Genomic DNA, 26,485 nt, shown 5'->3' with positions numbered 1-26,485 from the left:
AAAGAAAGAAAGAAAGAAAGGAAGGAAGGAAGGAAGGAAGGAAGGAAGGAAGGAAGGAAGGAAGGAAGGAAGGAAGGAAGGAAGGAAGGAAGGAAGGGAAAGAAAGAAAGAAAGAAAGAAAGAAAGAAAGAAAGAAAGAAAGAAGGAAGGAAGGAAGGAAGGAAAGAAAGAGAGAGAGAAAGCGGGAGGGAGGGAGGGAAGGAAGGAAGGAGAGAAAGAAAGAAAGAAAGAAAGAAAGAAAGAAAGAAAGAAAGAAAGAAAGAAAAAAGGAGAGGCAGGGAGGGAAGGAAGGAAGGAAGGAAGGAAGGAAGGAAGGAAGGAAGGAAGGAAGGAAGGAGAAAGAAAGAAAGGAAGGAAGGAAGGAGAAAGAAAGAAAGAAAGAAGGAAGGAAGGAAAGAAAGAGAGAGAGAAAGCGGGAGGGAGGGAGGGAAGGAAGGAGAGAAAGAAAGAAAGAGAGAAAGAAAGAAAGAAAGAAAGAAAGAAAGAAAGAAAGAAAGAAAGAAAGAAAGAAAGAAAGAAAGAAAGAAAGAGAAAGAAAGAAAAGGAGAGGCAGGGAGGGAGGGAAGGAAGGAAGGAAGGAAGGAAGGAAGGAAGGAAGGAAGGAAGGAAGGAAGGAAGGAAAGAAGGGTTTGCTGCTGCTCTCTGAGCTTCACAATGCCATCCAAGGATGACAAGAAGAAGGAAGACACCAGAAAGTCACTAAGAAAGACAAAGATGCAGTGAACAAATCTGGGGGCAGGGCCAAAAAGAAGTGGTCCAAAGGCAAAGTCCGGGACAAGCTCAATAACTGAGTCGTGTTTGACAAACCTACCTATGACAAACTCTGTAAGGAAGTTCCCAAACATAAACTTATAAGCCCTGCTGTGGTCTCTGAGAGACTGAAGATTTGAGGCTCCCTGGCCAGGGCACCTTAATAAAAGACTTAACAAACTGGTTTCAAAGCACAGAGCTCAAATAATTTACACCAGAAATACCAAGGGTGGAGATGCTACAGCTGCTGGTGACGATGCATGAAAAGGTCCAACCAACTGTACATTTGCAAATATAAAACTTTATTAAATCGAAAAAAGAGGCCTGGCACGGTGGCTCACGCCTGTAATCCCAGCACTTTGGGAGGCCGAGGAAGGCAGATCATGAGGTCAGGAGATCGAGACCATCCTGACCAACACGGTGAAATCCCGTTTCCACTAAAACTATAAAAATTAACCGGGCATGGTGGCAGGTGCCTGTAATCCCAGCTACTCAGGAGGCTAAGACAGGAGAATCACTTGAACCCGGGAGGCGGAGGTTGAGTGAGCCGAGATCATACCACTCCAGCCTGAGGGATAGAGCGAGGCTCCACCTCAAAAAATAAAATAAAATCCATTCATCAATTTCTACCTTTTGGCTATTATGATTAATGCTACTATGAACACAGGTATATATCTGAGACCCTGCTTTCAATTCCTTTTTTTTTTTTTTCTTAATAATTGAGATGAGGTCTCACTATGTTGCCTAGGCTGTCTCCAGCTCCTGGGCTCAAGTGATCCACCTGCCTTGGCCTCCCAAAGTGCTGGGATTATAGGTATGAGCCACCAGCCCAGGCTCCTCGCTTTCAGTTATTTGGGGTATATACCCAGAGTGAGACTGCTGGATCATGTAGTAATTCTATATTGAACTTGCCGAGGACCCTCCATCGGGTTTTCCGCAGGGCTGCCCCATTTCACATTCCCACCAACAGTGCCAGAGTTCCAATTCCTCCACATCCTGGACAATACCTGTTATCTTCTACTGTTTGATAGCAGTTATTCTAACGGGTGTGACATCCTCCCTGCCTTGTAAATATGGGAACTGAAGCTTGAAGGTGGTGAGTAACTTGCCCAAGGCCAGGCAGCCATCACTATAGCAATCCCTACCTGAGTCATCATCACTGGGCGGGTGTCTCAACGCATCAGCCCCATTCACACTGCCACCAGGAGGCTGGCTCGCCACTGTCACGGCGCCAGCCAATAGCACACACGAGGACTTTGCCATCGCTTCAGTCTGATGCTCCCTGAGGCCAACAGGAGCCCTCGGGGGCACCCCATGCTACGGCAGCATGCTGGCCGGCCAGCTGGCCCCAACCTGCATAGACCTGGCCATGCTCCTCCCCATGCTGCCCCACCCTCAGCCTCCAGCAGCCTTGCCCCCGTCTCCCCAACTTCCCACCGCAGGTCCTGACTTCCCAGGGTCTCTGTCCCCGCTTCTCTCCCGCTTGCAGCGTGGAGATGGGAAGGCTGCCTTCTCTCCAGGTGAAAGAACCAGGTGCTCTCGGGATCTCTCCTTATCCTCCTCGCCCATTTGTCTGAGCACCCAGAAGGATTAGGGAGGGGCTAGACAGCTGGGCCTCAGACTCCAGCTTTGTCAGGCCCTTTTCTAGCCCCTGGAGCTGAGGCCCAGAGAGCAGGCCTCCTGTTCTGGGGCCAAAGTGTGGAGTCCCTAGGGGCTCAGAGAACAATAAGAAAGCGTGCAGCGTGCTCTGGCTCACGCCTGTAATCCCAGCACTGTGGGATGCTGAGACTGGCGGATTACTTGAGGCCAGGAGTTTGAGATCAGCCTGGCTAACATGACAAAACCCCATTTCTACCAAAAGTACGAAGAATTAGCCAGGCGTGGTGGCGGGTGCCTGTAATCCCAGCTACTCAGGAGGCTGAGACAGGAGAATCACTTGAACCCAGGAGGCGGAGGTTGAGTGAGCCGAGATCATACCACTCCAGCCTGAGGGATAGAGCGAGGCTCCACCTCAAAAAATAAAATAAAATCCATTCATCAATTTCTACCTTTTGGCTATTATGATTAATGCTACTATGAACACAGGTATATATCTGAGACCCTGCTTTCAATTCTTTTTTTTTTTTCTTAATAATTGAGATGAGGTCTCACTATGTTGCCTAGGCTGTCTCCAGCTCCTGGGCTCAAGTGATCCACCCGCCTTGGCCTCCCAAAGTGCTGGGATTATAGGCATGAACCACCAGCCCAGGCTCCTTGCTTTCAGTTATTTGGGGTATATACCCAGAGTGAGACTGCTGGATCATGTAGTAATTCTATATTGAACTTTCCGAGGACCCTCCATCGGGTTTTCCGCAGGGCTGCCCCATTTCACATTCCCACCAACAGTGCCAGAGTTCCAATTCCTCCACATCTTGGACAATACCTGTTATCTTCCACTGTTTGATAGCAGTTATTCTAACGGGTGTGACATCCTCCCTGCCTTGTAAATATGGGAACTGAAGCTTGAAGGTGGTGAGTAACTTGTCCAAGGCCAGGCAGCCATCACTATAGCAATCCCTACCTGAGTCATCATCACTGGGCGGGTGTCTCAACGCATCAGCCCCATTCACACTGCCACCAGGAGGCTGGCTCGCCACTGTCACGGTGCCAGCCAATAGCACACACGAGGACTTCGCCATCGCTTCAGTCTGATGCTCCCTGAGGCCAACAGGAGCCCTCGGGGGCACCCCATGCTACGGCAGCATGCTGGCCAGCCAGCTGGCCCCAACCTGCATAGACCTGGCCATGCTCCTCCCCATGCTGCCCCACCCTCAGCCTCCAGTAGCCTTGCCCCCGTCTCCCCAACTTCCCACCGCAGGTCCTGACTTCCCAGGGTCTCTGTCCCTGCTTCTCTCCTGCTTGCAGCGTGGAGGTGGGAAGGCTGCCTTCTCTCCAGGTGAAAGAACCAGGTGCTCTCGGGATCTCTCCTTATCCTCCTCGCCCATTTGTCTGAGCACCCAGAAGGATTAGGGAGGGGCTAGACAGCTGGGCCTCAGACTCCAGCTTTGTCAGGCCCTTTTCTAGCCCCTGGAGCTGAGGCCCAGAGAGCAGGCCTCCTGGTCTGGGGCCAAAGGGTGGAGTCCCTAGGGGCTCAGAGAACAATAAGAAAGCGCGCAGCGTGCTCTGGCTCACGCCTGTAATCCCAGCACTGTGGGATGCTGAGACTGGCGGATTACTTGAGGCCAGGAGTTTGAGATCAGCCTGGCTAACATGACAAAACCCCATTTCTACCAAAAGTATGAAGAATTAGCCAGGCGTGGTGGCGGGTGCCTGTAATCCCAGCTACTCTGGAGGCTGAAGCACGAGAATCGCTTGAACCTGGGAGGCAGAGGTTGCAGTGAGCCGAGATTGCACCATTATACTCCAGCCTGGGCAGCAGAGGGAGACTCCGTCCAAAAAAAAAAATAAAATAAAAATAAAATAATCTTCAACCCCAGAGCTGGTGGGAGGCGAGGGCTGCTCCTCACCTGTTATTCCTCCAAGAACCGCCCACAGGTGGTCTGTTTGTTTCCCTTGGGGAGTCTGGCTTTCCATTCCCTCCTTCTCTCCCCCTTCCCTTCTGGTCCATTTCCACCCCTTTGCCCTCCTGCTGGGCAGCCAAGCCCCCCGTGCCCCAGTTCCCCAGTCCTGGGGACCTAAGTGTCCACCTAGATAAAGCTGAGGAGGTGTCCGGTCAGGGAAGGACAGTAACAGAAGTACCGACTGGTACCCCGGAGAGCCTCCCTGCAGGTGGACTTCGAGTGCTTAACCTCTGCTCGCTCTGCTCTTTATAACGGAGTTAATAATAGAACGAGCTTCTGGGGGCGGCTGTGACAATCAGATGAGACCACACAGGTGACCCTGCTCAGCGTGCAGCCCGCACAGAGGAAAGCTCCTAGGAAACCTGTTCATGATCGATGAAGGGGAGGCTGCCCAGAGAGGACCGCATGCTTGGAGTGTGAGAGTGTGTGTGAGTGTGAGAGTGTGTGTGAGTGTATGTGTGTTGTGTGTGTGAATGAGTGTATTTGTGTGTCGTGTTTGTGTGTGAGTGTGGGAGCGTGTGTGTGGTGTGTGTGTGTGAGAATGGGGAAAGTTCTTATTCAAAGATTATAAAAAGTCACAGTTTCTTACTATAAGATTGCTATCCACTATATATATATATATATATTCCAAATCAGCCGTCCTAGCTTGCTCCGGCGTGCCTGGACACAACTAGACAAGCTCCAGCCCATAGAACATCCCATTCCTTATTTGGAGATGCTTCCTTAACTATTCCTGGGCAACTTCCTTTTCTTTCTTTGTTCTGTCTCCCTTACCCAATTAAAACGTTTTAAACTAATAGCCAGTTGGGTAAAGTGTAAAATGTGAGGTCCTATTCCAGCCAGTGGAAACTGGACAGAGCAGCAGGGTAGACGTGTTAGGTTATAAATAACTGTCTCCTTTGTTCAGTGTGCTCTCGTGGCTGGACAGCTATTGAGTAGCACCCTTTCTGCAGAAAGTAAAGCTCACCTTGCTGAGAGATCATTTGTTCCTGCGTTATTTTGTATTTATTTACTTTTTGTGACACCAAAAACTTCATTCCCAACACGTCTGAGTCACTGTGTGTGTGTGTGTGTGTGTGTGTGTGTGTGTGTGTGTGTTCACCCCACCCACAGCAGGACCCAAGGTTGGTGGGGAGGGTTGGGACAAGGGGCTTGAAGCTGGGAGGGACTAGAGCTCCTCCCCCACCCCCTGCTAATCAGCACCCAGCACAGACAGCAGAGCCCCAGCTGAAGAAGATGGGGCTGATCTCCCCAGTAGCTGGGTCCTGCCCACTTCCCCATGGCCCAGTGAGATGTGGAAACCAATCCTTTCTCCGTCTTCCTCCATATTGCCCGGAGTTGGACCCCTGTCTTCCTCCATATTGCCTGGGGTTGGACCCCTGCAAGCCAGGAGGAGCCAGTGGCTTCCGGAGGGGATCTGAGTCCAGGTCTGGAGGCCTCTGTGTTTGGTGCTGTTTCTTCTGTATCAGCCGGATGGTGGAAGGGGAAGGCAGCGGTGTGTGGGTGAGGGGTTGTGGATAGTGGAGCCTGGGAGGTGCGGTGCAGGTTAGGGAGCCCAGGCACCACAGACCCCATCTAACGGGGCTGACCAGTCACCGGTCTGCTGCTTTCACCTGCCTGGAGAGGCTCTATTCTATACCCCAGAAACCTACATGGGCCTGGCCTTGAAAGGTGACCAGTAAGGCCTGTGAAGGATGGAGGGAAGAACTGTGCCCTGTAACGAGTGGGCAGCTAGGACCCCCAGACTTCTCTCAGCCCTGGGTCCTCCTGGGATGCAGCAAGACCACCTTAGAAGAAATCTGAGCCGGGTGCGGTGGCTCACGCCTGTAATCCCAGCACTTTGGGAGACCGAGGCAGGCAGATCACCTGAGGTTGGGAGGTCGAGACCAGCCTGACCAACATGGAGAAACCTCATGTCTACTAAAAACACAAAATTAGCTGGGTGTGGTGGCACATGCCTGTAGTCCCAGCTACTTAGGAGGCTGAGGCAGGAAAATCACTTGTAGAGGTTGTGGTGAACTGAGATTGCACCATTGCACTCCAGCCTGGGAGACGAGAGCAAAACTCTGTCTCATAAATAAATAAATAAGAGAACTGAACCCCTGATCCTCTTCACTGAACCTAAGCTCAGCCCTCCAGGTCCCTGGGCCTTGGTTTCTCCAACAAGAAGGAGCCACGCACCCGGCCTTGCAATGCTGTTGAGGAGGCGGAATTGAAGACAGCAAACTGCCGGGAATGTGGGTCTTGACTTCAGTGAGCCCTCCTTTCTCCCTCCATCAGGCACGCTGCACACCTCACCCCCAGACAGCGCCGGAGGCTGAACTCATAGCTGAGGGAGCCAGGGAAGGGCACTGAGGCAACAGGAAGGCGGGGTTGTGTTGGCGAGAGATGGCGGAAGAATTCCTGCTGGGTTTATGTAGTCCCAACATTTTTGGAGGCTGAGGTGGGAGGATTGCTCAAGCCCAGTATTTGGAGGCTGTAAGGAGCTATGATGGCACCACCGCTCTCCAGCCTGAGCCACAGAGTGAGACTCTGTCTCTAAAAAAAAAAAAAAAAAGGCCGGGCGCGGTGGCTCAAGCCTGTAATCCCAGCACTTTGGGAGGCCGAGGCGGGCGGATCACGAGGTCAGGAGATCGAGACCATCCTGGCTGACACGGTGAAACCCCGTCTCTACTAAAAAATACAAAAAACTAGCCGGGCGAGGTGGCGGGCGCCTGTAGTCCCAGCTACTGGGGAGGCTGAGGCAGGAGAATGGCGTGAACCCGGGAGGCGGAGCTTGCAGTGAGCTGAGATCCGGCCACTGCACTCCAGCCTGGGCGGCAGAGCGAGACTCCGTCTCAAAAAAAAAAAAAAAAAAAAAAAAAAAAAAAAAAAAAAAAGTTTCTGTCAATCAGTTAAGCTCCTAGCCCCAACAGGAAAGGCAGGAAAATGAGAACTAAGGTCTGGTTTACATCACGATGTCCACTTGACCCCACGGCAGTCCCCTTTAGGTTTTCCCTGTTTAGCACAGAAGGAACCTGAGGCTCACAGACATGTAGAGGCTGGCCCAGGCTCAGAGCTTGTCTGGGGCCAACACAGCCCTGGCCCAGACCCTATAGAATATCTGCCCAGTCCAGCCCTCTGGACTCATGCCTGTAATCCCAGCACTTTGGGAGGCCGAGGCGGGTGGATCACGAGGTCAGGAGATCGAGACCATCCTGGCCAACATGGTGATACCCCATCTGTACTAAAAATACAACAATTAACTGGGAATGGTGGTACGCACCTGTAATCCCAGCTACTCAGGAGGCTGAGGCAGGAGAATCACTTGAACCTGGGAAGCGGAAGTTGCAGTGAGCCAAGATCGTGCCACTGCACTCCAGCCTGGCCACATAGTGAGACTCCGTCTCAAAAAAAAAAAAAAAAGAAAGAATATCTGCCTGGTCCAGCACTCTGACCAAAGCACACATCTGGTCCCAGATGAGCTGCATATGGGTTCACGTCTTCCTTGGCCCCCAATCCCACCCTGCTAAAGAAGACCTTGGTATAAAGGGAGGACTCAGGCCGTGACACCATTTGCTGAAAACTTTTTTCACAATTCCAACCACCCCCTACATAGTGAGTGCCCTGAGGGCGGGACTTTAGACCCTGTGTGTGTCCCCAGAGTCTGGACACTCAGGGGAGGTTCCTGGGGAAGGTTTGGGAATATGAGAATGGGTGACCTTGAAATTAGGACTTGGGGCTGGGCTCAGTGGCTCACGCCTGTAATCCCAGCACTTTGCAAGGCCAAGGCGGGGGGATCACCTGAGGTTGGGAGTTTGAGATCAGCCTGGTCAACATGGTGTCTGTCTCTACTAAAAATACAAAAATTAGCTAAGCATCATGGCGTGCTCCTGTAGTCCCAGCTACTCAGGAGACTGAGGTAGGAGAATCGCTTGTGCCTGGGAGGTGGAGGATGCAGTGAGCCGAGATCACGCCACTTCACTCCAGCCTGGGCAACAAGAGCGAAACTCCGCCTCAAAGGAAAAAAAAAAGAAATTGGGACTTGGACACACCTGAGTTCAAACTGGGATTGTGCAGGAGGGCTGACCCTGGCTGAAATCAGCTTCCAAATCTGTGAAATGGGCTCATGATACACACTTCACCGGGTTAGAGAGAAGCAGAAATAACACTAACCCTGCAAATGCTTCACAGGCAGCTGAGACAGGGGCTTCCACCCGCCTGCAGGTTCCAGGTTCCCACTGGGGCCTCCTGTCTGGAATTCTCTAGCCCCTGCAGTTCCCTGCCTTACCCTCTGCAGCCCACTTGGCTGGTAGCTCCCTTCCTTCCAAGGCAAAGAGCCAGGCTAGCTTTTGCTACCACATGTCAACACTTTTTTTTTTTTTGAGACAGGGCCTCACTCTGTTGCAGTCTCAACTCACTGCAGCCTCCACCTCCAGGGTTCAAGTGATTCTTGTGCCTCAGCCTCCTGAGTAGCTGGGAATGCAGGCACCTGCCACCATGCCTGGCTAATTTTTGTATTTTTAGTGGAGATGGGGTTTTGCCATGTTGGCCAGGCTGGTCTTTTTTTTTTTTTTTTTGAGGCGGAGTCTTCACTCTGTCACCCAGGCTGGAGTGCAGTGGCACCATCTCGGCTCACTGCAAGCTCCGCCTCCCAGGTTCGTGCCATTCTCCTGCCTCAGCCTCCCGAGTAGCTGGGACTACAGGCGCCCGCCACCGCGCCCGGCTAATTTTTTGTATTTTAGTAGAGACGGGGTTTCACCGTGTTAGCCAGGATGGTCTCGATCTCCTGACCTCGTGATCCGCCCACCTCGGCCTCCCAAAGTGCAGGGATTACAGGCGTGAGCCACCGCGTCCAGCCTTTTTTTTTTTTTTTTTTTTTGAGACAGTTTCACTCTGTTGCCCAGGCTGGAGTACAGTGGTGCAATCTTGGCTCACTGCAATGTCCACCTTTTGGGTTCAAGTGATTCTCGTGCCTCAGCCTCCGGAGAGGCTGGGATTACAAGTGTGCACCACCATGCTTGGCTAATTTTTGTATTTTTAGTGAAGAGAGGGTTTCACCATGTTGGCCAGGCTGGTCTCGAACTCCTGACCTCAAGTGATCCACCTGCTTTGGCCTCCCAAAGTGCTGGGATTACAGGTGTGACCTACCATGCCTAGCCCAACCATGCACTTTTTTTTCTTTTTGAGAGAGTCTCACTATTGTCGCCTCATCATTTTGCCTGTCTGGCCTCAGTTTCCTCTCCTGTAAAGTGGCAACAGCAGAAATTATCTCTTAAGGTTGTTGTAGAGATGAAAAGGAATGGAAAAAATCCACTCATTTGTGCAACACATATCTACTGAGGGTCCGCTTTTGGGGTACAGAGGAGCAAAAATGCACACAGGCCCGTGTCCATGGGCCCTGCCCTCTTGGGGCTGATAGAGCAGAGGATGGTTGACTAGAAGAGATTCTTCCCAGCCGGGTGTGCTGGCTCGGGCCTCTCATCCCAGCACTTTGGGAGGCTGAGGCGGGTGGATCACCTGAGGTCAGGAGTTCGAGACCAGCCTGGCTAACATTGTGAAACCCCATCTCTACTAAAAATACAAAAAAAATTAGCCAGGCATGGTGGCGGGCACCTGTAATCCCAGCAACTCCGGAGGCTGGGGCAGGAGAATGATTTGAACCCAGGAGGCAGAGGTTACGGTGAGCCGAGATCACACCATTGCACTCCAGCCTGGGCAACAAGAGGGAAACTCCATCTCAAAAAAAAAAAAAAAAAAAGGAGAAGAAGAGATCCTTCCCAGGGTGCCCTGAGAGCAGAGGTGTGGGTGGCAGCCACTGCCAATTCCACGGCTACCCCATCCCCGTTGACGGTGCAGGTTGAATCCCAGGAGCTGTTAGGGCTGCTGTTGTTTTGAAAATATCTGCTATCACTCTGATAAGCTCAGCTGTCAGGAGGGATGTTATTTCTGGGCGAAAGGAGATTCCGCAGGACTGGAGGTCCTTCCTGCTTACACCACATGGGCCTAGTCCCTCCCGTCAGACCCGGCTTGAGTGATAACCTGGGGCCTTGAGCCTGCTCCTGGCAGGGACAGCAGTGGCCATCACTGCAGGACGTCCCCGGCCTGCTGCCCAAGGCCTCCGCGATGCTGCAGGAGCCGAGATCACCTCTTTTCTGACCCTGGATTCCTGCAATTGTCTTACAGAATGGAGGCCTGCTCTCCATCCCCCTGACAGGCCACAATAGATTATGTTTGTCACACTAGCCATTTGAGTGTCTGGCCCAAACGCGTGTCTGTTACATGGCTGTGGCACTGAGCTGAGAGGCCTGGCAGGTTAAGCCTCCATAATTTGCTCTGAAATGCACTGGTCCTGTTTTCATTTACATTATTCTTGTCGCCAGCAAAGCTGGCCTCTCAGGTCTCACCATGGCCTTGGCCTACCAAGCACCCTGGCAGCTGTGAATCCAGATCTCGATTAAAATCCTTGATCTTGACTATTTCAAGTTTGATCCACTGTGTTTGCTTTGATTTTATTTTTTTAGTATTGAGTTTTAATTGATACACCCAAAAGTGCTCAGATCCTAAGCATTCAGTTCAATGTATGTTTGCATACATATGTACCCCTGCAACCACCGTCTGTGTTACCCTAGAAGCTTCCATCATGCCCCTTCCAGCCAATACCCATCCCCACCCTGGAGAAAGTGTCACCAATCTCACATCTAACGCCATAGATTAGTTGTGCCTAATTATGAGCATCATAGAAATGGAATTACAGCATGCTTTATCTTGTGTCCAGCTTCTTTTAAGTCTGGCCCCAGATGCAGCGGCTCATGCCTATAATCCCAGCACTTTGGGAGGCTGAGGTGGTCGGATCATTTGAAGTCAGGAGTTCGAGACCAGCCTGACCAACATGGTGAAACCCCGTCTCTACTAAAAACACAAAAAAATTAGCTGGGCGTGGTGGCGCACACCTGTAATCCAAGCTACTCGGGAGGCTGAGGCATGGGAATCACTTGAACCCAGGAGGTGGAGGTTGCAGTGAGCTGAGATGGCAGCACTGATTCCAGCCTGGGCGACAGAGGTCAGGTGAGCGGATCATGAGGTCAAGAGATTGAGACCATCCTGGCTAACATGGTGAAACCCTGTCTCTACTAAAAGTACAAAAAATTAGCCGGGCATAGTGGTGGATGTCTGTAGTCCCAGCTACTCGGGAGGCTGAGGCAGGAGAATGGCATGAACCCGTGAAGCAGAGGTTGCTGTGAGCTGAGATGGCGCCACTGCACTCCAGCCTGGGCGACAGAGCAAGACTCCGTTTTAAAAAATATACAAAAATTAGCCAGGCATGGTGGCAGGTGCCTGTCTCAAAAAAAAAAAAAAGAAAAAACCAAAACCAAAACCAAAACCAAAACCAAACAACTATGCAAAAATAATGTTCAAAAGAAAGAAAAGACCTCTGAATCATATCCACCTATTAACCACTCTTTTATTATTATTATTATTATTATTATTATTATTTTAAATTAATTCAAGATGGGGGTCTTGCCATTACCCAGGCTGGCCCCAAACTACCGGGCTCAAGTGATCCTCCCACCTTGGCTTCCCAGAGTGCAGGGATTACAGGTGTGAGCCACTGCGCCTGGCCAAGATTTGTTTTTTTCATGTGTTTATTCTGCCAATTTTTATTGAACATCTACTCTCTGCCAGGCACTGTCCCAGGGGCCAGTGATATAGCAATGAACAGTAGTTCTGTGTCCTTGTGGGGAAGCACAGTACACTCCCAGGGAGGGAGGCCCAAGGCCACTTCCCCTCTGTCTGTCCTCAGCTACCATGAGCCTTTGACACATTCCCCATTGGATGACAAGGGTCAGTTCATCAACGTTTTCGATTACATTTCTGTAATTACCCCTCAAGGTGAAGATTATTTGATTCATTTTCCCAGCCATTCGTACTTTATTACTTTCTTTTTTTTTTTTTTTTTTTTTTGAGGCGGAGTCTCGCTCTGTCGCCCAGGCTGGAGTGCAGTGGCCAGATCTCAGCTCACTGCAAGCTCCGCCTCCCGGGTTCCCGCCATTCTCCTGCCTCTGCCTCCCGAGTAGCTGGGACCACAGGCGCCGCCACCTCGCCCGGCTAATTTTTTGTGTTTTTAGTAGAGACGGGGTTTCGCCGTGTTAGCCAGGATGGTCTCGATCTCCTGACCTTGTGATCCGCCCGTCTCGGCCTCCCAAAGTGCTGGGATTACAGGCTTGAGCCACCGCGCCCGGCCTTTATTACTTTCTTTAACTGCCTACTATATGTCAGGCATTGTCCTAGGCTCTGGGCATGTAACAGCAAAAAGAAAAAAGCGGACAAAGATCCCTGCACTTGTGGAGCTGACATGCCAGCTGGGAGAGACAGAAGGTAAGCAAAATAAACAGGAGCACTGTGGAGTGTATGGGCAGGTGATACATGCAGGGGAGCCAGGGATTGCAGTGTTACATGGGGATTTAAATATTGTTGTTATTATTATTATTATTATTATTATTATTATTATTATAGAGACAGAGTCTTGCTCTGCTGCCCAGGCTGGAGTGCAGTGGTGCCATCTCAGATCACTGCAACCTCCGCCTCCCAGGTTCAAGCGATTCTCTTGCCTCAGCCTCCTGAGTAGCTGGGGTTACAGGTGCCTGCCACCACGCCCAGTTAATTTTTGCATTTTCAGTAGAAACGGGGGTTTGCCATGTTGTCCAGACTAGTCTTGAACTCCTGACCTCAGGTGATCCACCTGCCTTGGCCTCCCAAAGTGCTGGGAGCCATTGCACTTGGCCAGTAATAAACATTTATTATCTCTCACAGCGTCTGTGGGTCAAGAACTCAGGAACAGAGCTCGGTGCAGTGGTTCAAACCTGTAATCCCAGCACTTTGGGAGGCCAAGGTGGGCAGATCACTTGAGGTCAGGAGTTCAAGACCAGCCTGACCAACATGGTGAAACCCCATCTCTACTAAAAAAAATACAAAAATTGGCCAGGCGCAGTGGCTCATGCCTATAATCCCAGCACTTTGGGAGGCTGAGGTGGGCAGATCACAAGGTCAAGAGATCAAGACCATCCTGGCTAACATGGTGAAATCCTGTCTTTACTAAAAGTACAAAAAATTAGCCAGGTGTGGTGGTGGGTGTCTGTAGTCCCAGCTACTCGGGAGACTGAGGCAGGGGAATGGCGTGAACCTGTGGGGCAGAGCTTGCTGTGAGCGGAGATGGCGCCACTGCACTCCAGCCTGGGTGACAGAGCAAGACTCCATTTAAAAAAAAATACAAAAATTAGCCAGGCATGCTGGCAGGTGCCTGTAATCCCACCTACTCGGAAGGCTGAGGCAGGAGAATCACTTGAACCCGGGAGGCAGAGGTTGCAGTGAGCTGAGATCATGCCATTGCACTCCAGCCTGGGCAACAAGAGCAAAACTCCAACTGAAAAAAAAAAAAAAAAGAAATTTAGGAATAGTTTAGCTACGTGGTCTCTTGTGAGGCTGCAGCTGACACTGGCTGGGGCTGCCACCATCTGAAGGCTCAGGTGGGGATGGAGGATCCAGCTCTAGGTGGTTCACTCACATGCTGTGGGATGTGGGCCGGAGGCCTCTGTTCCCTGCTCCTCCCACACAGGGCTCTCCACCAACCTTCTTCCGTGCCCTCAGGACTTGGCGGCTGGGCTCCCCAGAGTGAATGACCCAAGAAAACAAGGGCCAGGTGGGAGCTGTTCTTTTCTGATCGGGGCCCAGAAGTCCCATAGCATCATTTTGTTATACTCATTAGTGGCAGGTCCCAGGCCTGGTCTGTATTCAAGGTGAGGGGCATGAGAGACAGTCAGGTACAACCCTGAGGTCTCTGGCCTGAGCCTCTTGAAGGACAGAGCTGCCACCAGCTGAGATGGGAAGTTAGAGGAGAGGTGAGTTTGGGGGAGACTGGGAGTTCAGTGCGACGCCAAATAGCATCTTGCAGGGAGATATCGAGGAGCTTCTTCGAAGACAGCTGCTTTCCCGGTGGACCTGGCCATCTGCGTTTAGACAGCTTTGTCCCAGTGCTCAGTGGACCGTGGTCTTGGCCAGGAGCTCTCAGCCCTGCAGCCGGTGCCCATGCTAACTGTCCACTCTCAGGTCCTGGTTTGGCAGAGCTGGCGGGAGGCTGGGAAGGGCCTAGGGCTTCTGTTACCCAGGTAGTTGGCAGCTGGGAGGCTGTAGGCCCTGCTCATTGCCGCTGTTTTTTCTTTTTTAAATTATTATTTATTTATTTTGAGATGGAGTCTCTCTCTGTAGCCCAGGATGCAGTGCAGTGGCACGATCTTGGCTCACTGTAACCTCTGCCTCCCAAGTTCAAGCAATTTTCCTGTCTCAGCCTCCCAAGTAGCTGGGATTACAGGTGCCTGCCACCATGCCTGGCTAATCTTATATATATATAAATTTTTTTTTCATTATTATACTTTATGTTCTAGGGTACATGTGCACAACGTGCAGGTTTGTTACATATGTATACATGTGCCATGTTGGTGTGCTGCACCCACTAACTTGTCATTTACATTAGATATATCTCCTAATGCTATCCCTTCCCCCTTCCCCCACCCAATGACAGGCCCCAGTGTATGATGTTCCCCACCCTGTGTCCAAATGTTCTAATTGTTAAATTCCCACCTATGAGTGAGAACATGCAGTGTTTGGTTTTCTATTCTTGCGATAGTTTGCTGAGAATGATGGTTTCCAGCTGCATCCATGTCCCTACAAAGGACACGAACTCATCCTTTTTTATGGCTGCATAGTATTCCATGGTGTCTATGAGCCACATTTTCTTAATCCAGTCTGTCATTGATGGACATTTGGGTTGGTTCCAAGTCTTTGCTATTGTGAATAGTGGCCTGGCTAATTTTTGAATTTTTTTTTTTCCTTGAGATAGAGTTTCACTCTTGTTGCCCAGGCTGGAGTGCAATGGCGCAATCTCGGCTCACGGCAATCTCTGCCTCCCGGGTTCAAGTGATTCTCCTGCTACAGCCTCCCTAGTAGCTGGGATTACAGGCGTGCGCCACCACGCCCAGCTACTTTTGTATTTTTGGTAGAGACAAGGTTTCTCCATGTTGGTTAGGCATGTTGGTCATGTCTCGAACTCCTGATCTCCATGTTGGTCAGGTCTCGAACTCCTGACCTCAGATGATCCGCCTGCCTCGGCCTCCCAAAGCGCTGGGATTACAGGTGCGAGCCACTGCGCCTGGCCGAGTTTTTAAATTTCTAATAGAGACAGGGTTTCGTCATGTTGGCCAGGCTGGTCTTGAACACCTGACCTCAGGTGATCCACCTGCCTTGGCCTCACAAAGTGCTGGGGTTATAGGCATGAGCCACCACCTCCAGCTATCTCTTCCTCCTATGGATCAGCATATTATCTTGGGATTTTGCAAAGTAAATAAGTACTGTATTTTCACCCACTCCACCCTTGAATCATCCAAAGTGTCCCCAAACGGTCCTTCTTTCTCCATCTGTTCCACTAATGTTTACTGAACATCTCCTACATGCCTGGCACTGTGCCTCCAGTCTCAAGACCCCTCTGCAAGCATCTCACTCATATCAGGTCTTCTGGACCCATGAGACCCCGTGTCATTGCTTTACCACCCTGAGTCTCTGTTTCTTCATCTGCAAAATGCATTCAGAGGGAAGCCCCCATTATGAAGGGTTCCCCACTTCTGACTGTAGCCACAGTCAGGGCAAGCTGCTTTGTAGGGGTTGGAGTTTATGTAGTTGGGAGGCCCTAGAAGAAAAGACTGTTACAGGGCTGGGCGTGGTGGCTCACACCTGTAATCCCAGCACTTTGGGAGGCCAAGGCCGTTGGATTACCCGAGGTCAGGAGTTCCAGACCAGCATGGCCAACATGGCGAAACCCTTTCTCTACTAAAAATACAAAAATTAGCCGGGCATGGTGGCTCATGCCTGTAATCCCAGCTGCTAGGGGGTGTTAAGGCAGGAGGATTGCTTGAACCTGGGAGACGGAGGAAAGTTAGGAGGTTGCAGTGAGCCGAGATTGTGCTACTGCACTCCAGCCTGGGCAACAGGGTGATATTCCATCTCAAAAAACAAACCAACCAACAACAACAACAACAACAACAACAAACTACAAAAGCAAAGAAGGTCCAAGGCCCAGAAGGAGGGAGGGGCTCTGAAGACTTTATCAGGCTTTACCTCCTCTGGTCCTCCCAACAGCCCAGCTCTTGGTAGGTGCTGTTGTCCATTTCACAGATGAGAACACTGAGGGGGAAGTAATTACCCTACAGGTGGGAAGAACAGAGTGAGGGTACCCAACAGGTAGCAAACGACAGAGCTGGGGGAGGGGAGCCCCTGCCCCTCCCCTGCCCCTCCCTTGCCCCTCCCATGCCCCTCCCTTGCCCCTCCCCTAATCTCTGAGGGGATCAAGACAGAGGTAAACAAGCTTTGCTGTGCGCAGGACAATTGTTACTTTGTTATTCCAAGAGCGCTCTGCCTTCTCCCACCCCCAATATACCCCAGTGCCGCTGTTAGGCACTACTCATCCCCGCGGGGCAGGCTGCCACCAGCCCACCCCGCCTGGAACCTTCCTGATTTCTCTGTCCCTCGCGGGGGCTTTGGGGTCCTTCTCACCAGGTCTGCACGTGGGCCCCCTGCCCCCAATCCCTCCCGTTCCGACCTGCCTCTCGCGGACCCGGAGCCCCGACGGGAGGGGGAAGGCAGGGGGTGGGTGCTGCAGCTGGAAGGCTGCGGACGGGCGGCAGTGGAGGGGCAGTCCCCCTGGCTTCGGGTATGGAGCACTGGATGCTGCTGCTACCCAAGTGTGAACCTCGGTTTTCATATTCGTGAAATAGGCTTAAAAACACCTAAGTCCCGAAGCTGCCAGCCTAAGGAGCACGTTTTTGAACGCTGGCTTCACGCTGTCATTTAGCAAGTCATTTCGTCCTCTTGGAGCCTCGGTGGGTAAAATGATCGTGAAAAAAAGCACCGAGGAGTACTTTGAGCTCGAAGGGAGGCCATCTGTGTAAAGGGCTTGGATTATACACCCAGATTCTGTCAATGGATCGATCTCGACTGCAAGCCCGTGCTGGGCGCAGGGGAAACAGCGACGCACGGGACAAAACAAGCTTGCAGAACCGCAGGGGGCAGAGAGGCTGTAAACAAGCCAACCGGCTGCACTTGTAGCGGTTCTGTTGCCAATGCCATTCAGACCCCAGTCCGGGATTCCGCGCTCGGGGTGCGAGAGGCCGCTCCCGGGGCGGGGCGGGACCCGGGCGGGGCGGGAGGGGCGGGGCGCCCGGACCTATTAGGTCCCGCGCCGGCAGCCGGGCAGTAGACACGAAGCTTCTCCGGTGGCTCACAGACGCTGCCAGCATCGCCGCCGCCAGGTGAGTGCCCCTGACCCTGCTGCCGCCCGCCGCTCCACCCAGCTCGAGCCCGGCGGTTAGCGCCCAGGCCGCGGCCCGGGTGCCGAGCGGCTGGAAGTGTGGGGACCCGTGCCCAGGTTTTTCCGCCCCAGCAAGTCGCTGGCGAGTCCCTTGTGGGGCGACGTCTCGGGACTCCGGCTCCGAAACATCCCCTTTCTGCCCAGGGCTCCAGGTCCCCGACGGCCGATCGTGCCAGGCGCGGCCCCTGCGGGCCTCAGTCTCCGCGCCTGTGCAATGGGGTGGTTCCTCTGCGTCTCACCGCTATGGCCGGACGCTCCATCGCCCTCGCACCATCCTCGAGGGCGGCTTCCGGGCACCGGACTCCGACCTCTGGGGTCGTGCGGACCCGGCCAGAGCGCAGCGCGGCACCGCCAGCCCACGGCCGCTGCCGCACAGCCCCGGTGCCCTTAAAAGAGGGAAGATGGCGTCGTGCCCGGTGCTGCTGGGACCGGCTCCCAGAGGCGCTGTGCACCTAAGGGCCGAGGAAATGCTTCGTAACGGGACGCCCAGAAAGTCCGGAACAGGAACGTGCACCCGGAGCGGCGCGCAGCCGCCCGCCCACACCTGCCCATGCGCCCTGCACAGGTGCGCCCCGGACTGGTCGCGGGGACTAGAGCCCGGCTGGGGCGTGCGACCTTGTTAGGTAAATTGGGGGTGCGCCCCTGCGGGTGACCCGAGAGGGGTCCCCCCGCCTGCGGGGCGCGGTCACGACAAGGCTTGTGGGGTTCGGAGCTGGTCGTCGTCTGGGCTCTGGCCTCCTAAATGCGATCGCTTTCAAGCCCCTTCATTGTCAGTTTTACAGAATGAGCCACTCGTGGGGTAGGACGTGGTTGTTGATGTTGTTGTTGCTCTTACTACTGTAACATTTTTGTTGCTGTTTTAACGCAGTGTTTACTGTGGCCTGGGAGCCCGAGCTTCCCAGGGAGGTTGGTGTCTGCCTCATGTCCCCACATTAGGAGGGGCAGAGTCTGGTGGGCACTAGCGCCGGGAAGTTATTAACATCTGTCCGTCCTTGGGAGCAGGAGGCCTCGTTATCCAGGTGGAGAAACAAGAGATTTCAGTCACAGGAGGCACAGAAATGCCAGGGTTGTCTAGCTGGAAGCCAAGGACCCTTTATGGAACCCAAGCCAAAACCTCTTTACACTCTCCAGCCCTGTGGCCTCCGAAGGGCTATTCCATCTCTCTGAACCTCAGTTCCTTCTGTTCATTCTGCAAAATGTATTTCTGAGGTTTCTGCCCAGATGAAGAAAGCCCGACTCAAGTTAGTAGCCTCCGTGTAGTTAAGACTTACCCTGATTTCTACTTAATTTGGGCATGTCTTTGGAATAAGTTCTCAGAAATGGCACAGTCTGGGTGTTTTTTTGTTTTGTTTTGTTTTGTTTTTTGAAACAAGAGCTTTGCTTTTGTTGCCCAGGCTGGAGTGCAGGGGCGTGATCTCGGCTCACTGCAACCTCCACTTCCTGGGTTCAAGCCATTCTCCTGCCTTAGCCTCCCTAGTAGCTGGGATTACAGGCGCCCACCACGACACCCAGCTAATTTTTTGTATTTTTAGTAGAGACGGGATTTCACCATGTTGGCCAAGGTAGTCTCGAACTCCTCCTGACCTCAGGCGATCCACCCGCCTCAGCCTCCCAAAGTGCTGGGATTACAGATGTGGCCCCATGCCCGGCCCTTTTATTATTATTACTATTATTATTATTATCATTATTGTCTTAAGGATATTAAGACTAAAATTCTCACACATTTGACACGTGCCTGTAATCCTAGCACTTTGGGAGGCTGAGGCAGGAGGATTGCTTGAGCTCAGTAGATTGAGACCAGACTGGGTAACATGGTGAAACCCTGTCTCTACCAAAAAAAGCAAAAAATTAACTGGGCATGGTGGCATGTGCCTCTGTTCCTAGCTACCCAGGAGGCTGAGTTCAGAGGACTACCTGAGCTTGGAGGGGTTAAGGCTGCAGTGAGCCCTGATCACACCACTGCACTCTAGCCGGGGAGACAGAGTGAGACCCTGTCTCAAAAAAAGGAGCATTAGGCTGGGCATGGTGGCTGACATCTGTAATCCTAGCACTTTGGGAGGCCGAGGGAGGTGGATCACCTGAGGTCAGGAGTTGTGCAACTAGCCTGGCCAACATGGCAAAATCAGTCTGTTTTAAAAATGCAAAAATTAGCCAGGCGTGTTGGAGTATGCCTGTAATCCCAGCTACTTGGGAGACTGAGGCAGGAGAACTGCTTGACCCTGGGAGGCGGAGGTTGCACTGAGCTGAGATCATACCACTGCACTCCAGCCTGGGCCACAGAGTGAGACTCTCTGTCAAAGGAAAAAAAAAGCATCAAATGGTAGATCCCCAGTGTCTGTTACAGCTCAGGTACTCTATGGCTAGATAGAGGGGCTGCATACATGTTAGTTATTGTAAGTTTTTTTTTTATTTGAGACGGAGTTTCACTCTTGTTGCCCAGGCTGGAGTGCAATGGCTGGGAATACATGCGTGAGCCACCTCGCCTGGCTCAAGTTTCTTACACATTTGACTTGCCTGTAATCACAGCACTTTGGGAGGCCAAGGCGGGAGGACTGCTTGAACCCAGGAGGTGGAGATTGCAGTGAGCAGAGATGGCACCACTCACTGCACTCAGCCTGGGCTAACATGAGACTCCATCTCAGAAAAAAAAAAAAAATGATATCTTGTGCCACAGAGCTGCAAAGAAACCAGAGACTACTAAGAACAGTGTACTTTTTTTTTTTTTTTTCCCAATTTCTGATCCCGTCTCAAATAAACGGAAGGAGGTAATTGAGGAAGGGCTTGATTGGCCAGTGAGTCTTGAAGCTGACACCACTGCTGGTGGTATTTTCGCCTCTCCCTGGAAAGCATCCTGTTTTTAGTGAACCTATTAAATGTGTAGACAATTGATGGCTTTTTGCTTCCCCTGCTGCAGACTTGGTGGATCCCATGAGATTTTGACTGCCGTCTGTGCTCAGAACAGTTTGAGCAGTACGGAGGAAGTCTCCGCACCAGTCTTTTTTTTTTTTTTTGAGACGGAGTCTCGCTCTGTCACCCAGGCTGGAGTGCAGTGGCGCAATCTCGGCTCACTGCAAGCTCCGCCTCCCGGGTTCACGCCATTCTCCTGCCTCAGCCTCCCGAGTAGCTGGGACTACAGGCGCCCGCCCCTGCGCCCGGCTAATTTTTTCTATTTTTAGTAGAGACGGGGTTTCACCATGGTCTCGATCTCCTGACCTTGTGATCCGCCCACCTCGGCCTCCCAAAGTGCTGGGATTACAAGCGTGAGCCACCACGCCCGGCCTCCGCACCAGTCTTACTGTTGCTGGTCACCAGGAAGCCAGCAGTGTGTCTGAACTGGACACATGTGATCACTTCCTAGCCTCCCTTTGTCCTGCCACTGGTTGGTTGGGGCTGGTCCCTGGTAGAAACATAGAATGTGAGCAAATCAGTGGCCGGCCCCTAAGTTCCTTGTTGGCCCTGAGGCAGGCAGGAGAGGGGCGGGCACAAAGGGCAGCTGATTTTCCTAGTGTCAATATTAGGATGTGACAATACAAAACACCACTGGGCCTCGCCAGGCCCTGCGTAGTAAACCTGTTTTTCTGGGGGTGGGAGAGAACTTGGCACCTAGTTACCCAGACTGAAAAGCCGTGCAGCAAACAGAGAAAAGCTCACTTGTTTATTTGAGTGAGGGTCCCTGTCGTTTTGGATATTTAAGATCAAGTATTCTTGACACCCCCCTCCATCCCCAAGATGGCGTCTTGCTCTGTCGCCCAGGCTGGAGTGCAGTGGCGTGATCTCGGCTCACTGCAACCTCTGCCTCCCGGGTTCAGGTGATCCTCCTGCCTCAGCCTCCTGAGTAGCTGGGATTACAGGCACGTGCCACCATGGCAGGCTAATTTTTGTATTTTTAATAGAGATGGGGTTTCACAGTGTTGGCCAGGTTGGTCTCGAACTTCTGACCTTGTGATCTGCATGTATACCCTGCATGCAGCGTTTCACCTCCTTCTCAGGGCTACATCTGCCCATGGGGCTCTCCCTCCTGTCCTTTAACAGAAGGTGATACTGTCTAGTCCAGGGTCTCCCAGCCAGGAACAGCCTGCCGTCGTGAGCCGAGCGCTTGATTAACCCCTTTCCTCATCCTCAGGATTTTGCAGTGAACTCTCAAGCCTTTCTCTGGCTGTCCGCATCCTCTCACCTGCTTTCACTGGGTCCTTGCTCTGTGCTGGGGCCGTGCAGGTTCCCGGCCGGCTGGGTCAGACACACAGGTAAACATTTAATGAGACCTTGATGGGCTGAGTGCCCAATCCAGGTCTGTTTACCCAAGGTGCTGGGACAACACAGATGAGGAGCAGTTAATTCTGTCCGGGTGAGGGTGGGGAGGAAGTGACTTGCGCCTGAGCCCCAAGGAATGAGAGAGTCCCCTGTGCCTGCCTGGGGAATGATGGTAGCAGAGGGGGGATGTAAAGGAGGAGTTGGGGTGCAAAAGGGCTGGGGCGCAAGTTCATAGGGGAGACCCAAACACTGTGAAGCGGAGCCCAGGGGCGGCACCTGCCTCTCAAGCCTCAGGGTCCGGCCCAGGGTGAACAGTCTTCATATTCTTCAGCCTCAGCATTTCAGAACTTGTTTTCTTTATTTTATTGTTTTTGAGATGGTGCCTTGCTCCCGTCGTGCAGGCTGCAGTGCAGTGGCGTGATCTCGGCTCACTGCAACCTCCACCTCCTGGGTTCAAGTGATTCTCCTTCCTCAGCCTCCCTAGTAGCTGGGATTACAGGCACACGCCACAACGCCTAATTTTTGTATTTTTAGTAGAGATGAGGTTTCGCCATATTGGCCAAGATGGTTGCGAACTCCTGACCTCAGCCTCCCAAAGTGCTAGGATTACAGGTGTGAGCCACCGTGCCTGGCCTAATTTTTATTTTTGAGTGAGTCTTGCTCTGTCTCCCAGGTTGGAGTGCAGTGGCACGATCCCGGCTCACTGCAAACTCTGCCTCTCAGGTTTAAGTGATTCTCCTGCCTTAGTCTCCTGAGTAGCTGGGACTACAGGTACCTGCCACCAGCCACCACGCCTGGCTAACTTTTGTATTTTTAGTAGAGACATTGTTTCACCATGTTGACCAGGGGGGTCTTGAACTCCTGACCTTAGTTGATCCATCTGCCTTGGCCTCCCAAAGTGCTGGGGTTAGAGGAGGGAGCCACCGCACCCCAGCCCAGAACTTGTTTTAAATATGAACTTTTGAAACTTAACAACTGTAGACCCAGGTGGTGGCTTGGCATTCTCTGCTTCCTTCATGGTGATAAAAAGTCACAGGCTTCCCCTTTTTGGGGTCATTTCAAAATCAGTCAGGAGAATTATTAGTCTGTTACACTTCCTCTACGGTTAGGATTATTTTTATAGGTGTTCGAACAGGAAAGGACATAGATTAAAATCTCTCTCCCCTGACTTTTTGATACAGGGTCTCACTCTGTCGCCCAGGCTGGAGTGCAGTGGCGCAATCACAGCTCACTGCAGCCTCAACCTCCTGGGCTCAAATGATCCTCTCACCTTGTCCTCTCAAAGTGCTGGGAGCCTCCAAAAGGCTGAGCTGTGAGGTTGGGTAGGTTACATGTATTAAATGCATTTTTTTTTTTTTTTTGGAGACAGTTTTGTTCTTGTCACCCAGGCTAAAGTATAATGGCACAATCTCGGCTCACTACAACCTCTGCCTCCCAGGTTCAAGCGATTCTTCTGCCTCAGCCTCCCAAGTAGCTGGGATTACAGGCACCCGCCACCACAGCCAGCTATTTTTGTATTTTTAGTAGAGATGGGGTTTCACCATGTTGACCAGGCTGGTCTCGAACTCCTGACCTTGGATGATCCACCCGCTTGGCTTCCCAAAGTGCTGGGATTACAGGTGTGAGCCACCGTGCCTGGCCTTAAATGCATTTTGGAGTGAGCCATCACACCTGGCTTCCCCTAACTCTAGTCTTAGAAATGAAGAATTAGGGCTGGGCGCGGTGGCTCACGCCTGTAATCCCAGCACTTTGGGAGGCCGAGACGGGCGGATCACGAGGTCAGGAGATCAAGACCATCCTGGCTAACACAGTGAAACCCCGTCTCTACTAAAAAAATACAAAAAACTAGCCGGGCGAGGTGGCGGGCGCCTGTAGTCCCAGCTATTCGGGAGGCTGAGGCGGGAGAATGGCGTAAACCCGGGAGGCGGAGCTTGTAGTGAGCTGAGATCTGGCCACTGCACTCCAGCCTGGGCGACAGAGCGAGACTCCGTCTCAAAAAAAAAAAAAAAAAAAAAGAAAAGAAATGAAGAATTAGGGGCCCAGAGAGGCTAAGGAATTCTTCCAAAGCCCCATGGCCAACGTGGCCCAGGCCCAGGGGTTCAGCAGCCAAGTGCCCCTTGTCAGAGCCAGGCTCCCCAAGAGCCCTGACTCTGTCTGGGGCTGTACCAGATGGGGTGGGGTGTGCGTGGGAGGGAGTGGGGTTTGCTTTCTTGATAAGAGAGAAACTGACATGAAACCAAACATCTGGACCATCTCTACAGTATGCCAGGCAAAACGGGAACAGGCCTGTTTGTCACTCGGCACATCTGCATCCCTGTGCAGGGCCCTGAGGGGCCACTGGGTGGGGGAAGGAAGCATGATCTGAAAGTAGGCCCTGTGTCCTGCCTCTGGGTGATGCCTTGTTTCCGAAGGGTTTCAGGGTTTTGTTTTGTTTTTGTTTTTGAGGTGCAGTCTCACTCTATTTCCCAGGCTGGAGTGCAGTGGTGCCATCTCGGCTCACTGCAGCCTCCGCCTCCCGGGTTCCAGCGATTCTCCCACCTCAGCCTCCAGAGTAACTAGGATTACAGGCGCTTGCCACCACGCCCGGCTAATTTTTTGTATTTTTAGTAGAGATGGGGTTTCACCATGTTAGCCAGGCTGGTCTCGAACTCCTGACCTGAAGTGATCCGCCCACCTCGGCCTCCCAAAGTGCTGGGATTACAGGCGTGAGCAACCGCGCCCAGCCAAGCGTTTCAGGGTTTGAAGTCTCATGTAGGCCTCAGTGTCACTCCTGTGGTTGTCCCTGCGAGCGCATCAGAGAGGTGCCATGACCAGGATCACATGGTCCCTCTCAGTGGGGGTTGGGGTAAGGGATAGTATGTTTAATTATGTAAGTAATTACAGACTCATTGTCAAGTTCAAAGTAATGGATACAAGCTAGGTCTGCTAGGTGAAGTGGCTCACGCCTGTAATCCCAGCACTTTGGGAGGCCGAGGTGGGTGGATCACCTGAGGTTGGGAGTTTGAGACCAGCCTGAGCAACACGATGAAACCCCATCTTTACTAAAAATACAAAATTAGCCAGGTGTGGTGGCGCTTGCCTGTAATCCCAGGTACTTGGCAGTTGAGGTGGAAGGATCACCTGAGCCCAGGGAGGTGGAGACTGCAGTGAGCCATGTTCATGCCACCACACTCCAGCGTAGGTGACAGAGAGACCCTGTCCCAAAATGATAATTCTCCATATTGGGCCTCCCACAGGGGGATCTTGGGGGGGCTGCAGCTCAGGGTGACTCCCATCTTGTCACTAGCCAGGTGACCCCTTCATTCTGGAGCCTGAGCTCCCGAAGCCCCAGGTGGGGGTGCCCTTTCAGATGCCCCTTTTCAATTTCAAAGGCTCTGATTCTAGATCTTGCAGCCGGATGCGGCCCTGGCACCCGGCTTCAGTTTCCACTGTGAAGGACGGAGGTCTCCCAGGCCCAGCCCAGGCGGCCAAGCCCATCCTGGAATCAGAACACACTGAGCACATTGTGTAGGGTGGCACCTTTTTATCCAAGTTACTAGCTACACATCAGTGTTTAAAGAGAAAAAAGTGACCTTTCATTTTTTTTTTTTCTTGAAACTTGAGGAAACAAGATACATTCTACTGATTTTTTTTTAGAACTAAATGCATGTCTGCAGCGCGGTAGAGGGTGTCTTTTTTCATGCTATGTGGGGAAAGTGTGCTGCTTTTTGGAGATGGACTGGAATGTCTGGTTTCTGTCCCTGGGCCCAGCGGCTACGCCTGTTTTCTATAGAAGGTGCCGTAGTGAGACCCAGGGCCACTCCTTCCTATCCCTGTCACAAGGTTGTGATAGTGTATACTTTGAGCTAAAGGGCTCTTTGCGAGCCTCCAAAAAATAACAACTCATATTTATTGAGCATTCACTCATGAGTACTCTACCTGATTTAGCTCATTTAATCTTCACAGCAACCCCAGGAGGTAGATTTTACTGAGGAGGAAACTGAGACACAGAGAAGCTAGCTGCTTCCCCAAGAGTAGCCCATGTATGAGTGAAGCTGTGCAGGCTGGCCCCAGAGCCCAAGCCCCTACCCCTGCCGTGCTGACGTTTCAGGGATGACTGTGGCAAGGGCCCCGATCCCCTTTACTCTACTGGCAGGAAAGGAGAGAGTGCTTCCCTTACACTGTCACCCTTACGACTTTTTTTTTTTTTGAGATGGAGTCTCACTCTGTCGCCCAGGCTGGAGTGCAGTGGTGATCTCGGCTCACTGCAGCCCCCGCCTCCCGGGTTCAAACAATTCTCCTGCCTCAGCCTCCCGAGTAGCTGGGACTACGGGTGCATGCTACCACGCCCGGCTATTTTTTTGTATTTTTTTTAGTAGAGACGGGGTTTCACCGTGTTAGCCAGGATGGTGTCAATGTCCTGACCTCGTGATCTGCCCACCTTGGCCTCCCAAAGTGCTGGGATTACAGGCGTGAACCACTGTGCCCGGCCTCTTACAACTTTACTGTACAGATGTCCCCCAACTTTGATTTGATTCGGTTGAGGATT

At 52.1% G+C, this 26,485-nt stretch overlaps 1 protein-coding gene, 1 long non-coding RNA gene and 1 pseudogene across 4 annotated transcripts in view; all 3 read left to right on the top strand.

The window, feature by feature from the left end:
* Positions 1 to 654: 654 nt before the first annotated feature.
* On the top strand, positions 655 to 1,014 carry LOC144332230 (small ribosomal subunit protein eS25 pseudogene; annotated as a pseudogene).
* Positions 1,015 to 17,545: 16,531 nt separating this feature from the next.
* The window catches only part of BIK (BCL2 interacting killer), a 22,665-nt gene continuing 13,725 nt past the window's right edge, over positions 17,546 to 26,485 (top strand). Inside the window, exon 1 of one of the 3 annotated variants that reach the window (XM_077949458.1) lies at positions 17,546 to 17,647. The gene's annotated coding sequence lies outside the window, so the exon portion shown is untranslated. Of the gene's footprint in view, positions 17,648 to 17,713; positions 19,029 to 21,829; positions 21,951 to 26,485 lie in introns of those variants that run through there. The other 2 variants (XM_001108040.5, XM_077949459.1) reach the window with 2 other exon arrangements.
* The window catches only part of LOC144331627 (uncharacterized), a 26,005-nt gene continuing 20,966 nt past the window's right edge, over positions 21,447 to 26,485 (top strand). The window contains exon 1 of the long non-coding RNA XR_013398937.1: positions 21,447 to 21,586. This is a non-coding gene — a long non-coding RNA (uncharacterized LOC144331627). The remainder of the gene's footprint in view (positions 21,587 to 26,485) is intronic.

The sequence above is a fragment of the Macaca mulatta genome, chromosome 10 (genome assembly GCF_049350105.2).
Source record: "Macaca mulatta isolate MMU2019108-1 chromosome 10, T2T-MMU8v2.0, whole genome shotgun sequence".
Taxonomy (NCBI): Eukaryota; Metazoa; Chordata; class Mammalia; order Primates; family Cercopithecidae; genus Macaca; species Macaca mulatta.
The sequence above is the reverse complement of the archived record's forward strand: the minus strand, read 5'-3'. Positions and strand labels throughout refer to the sequence as shown.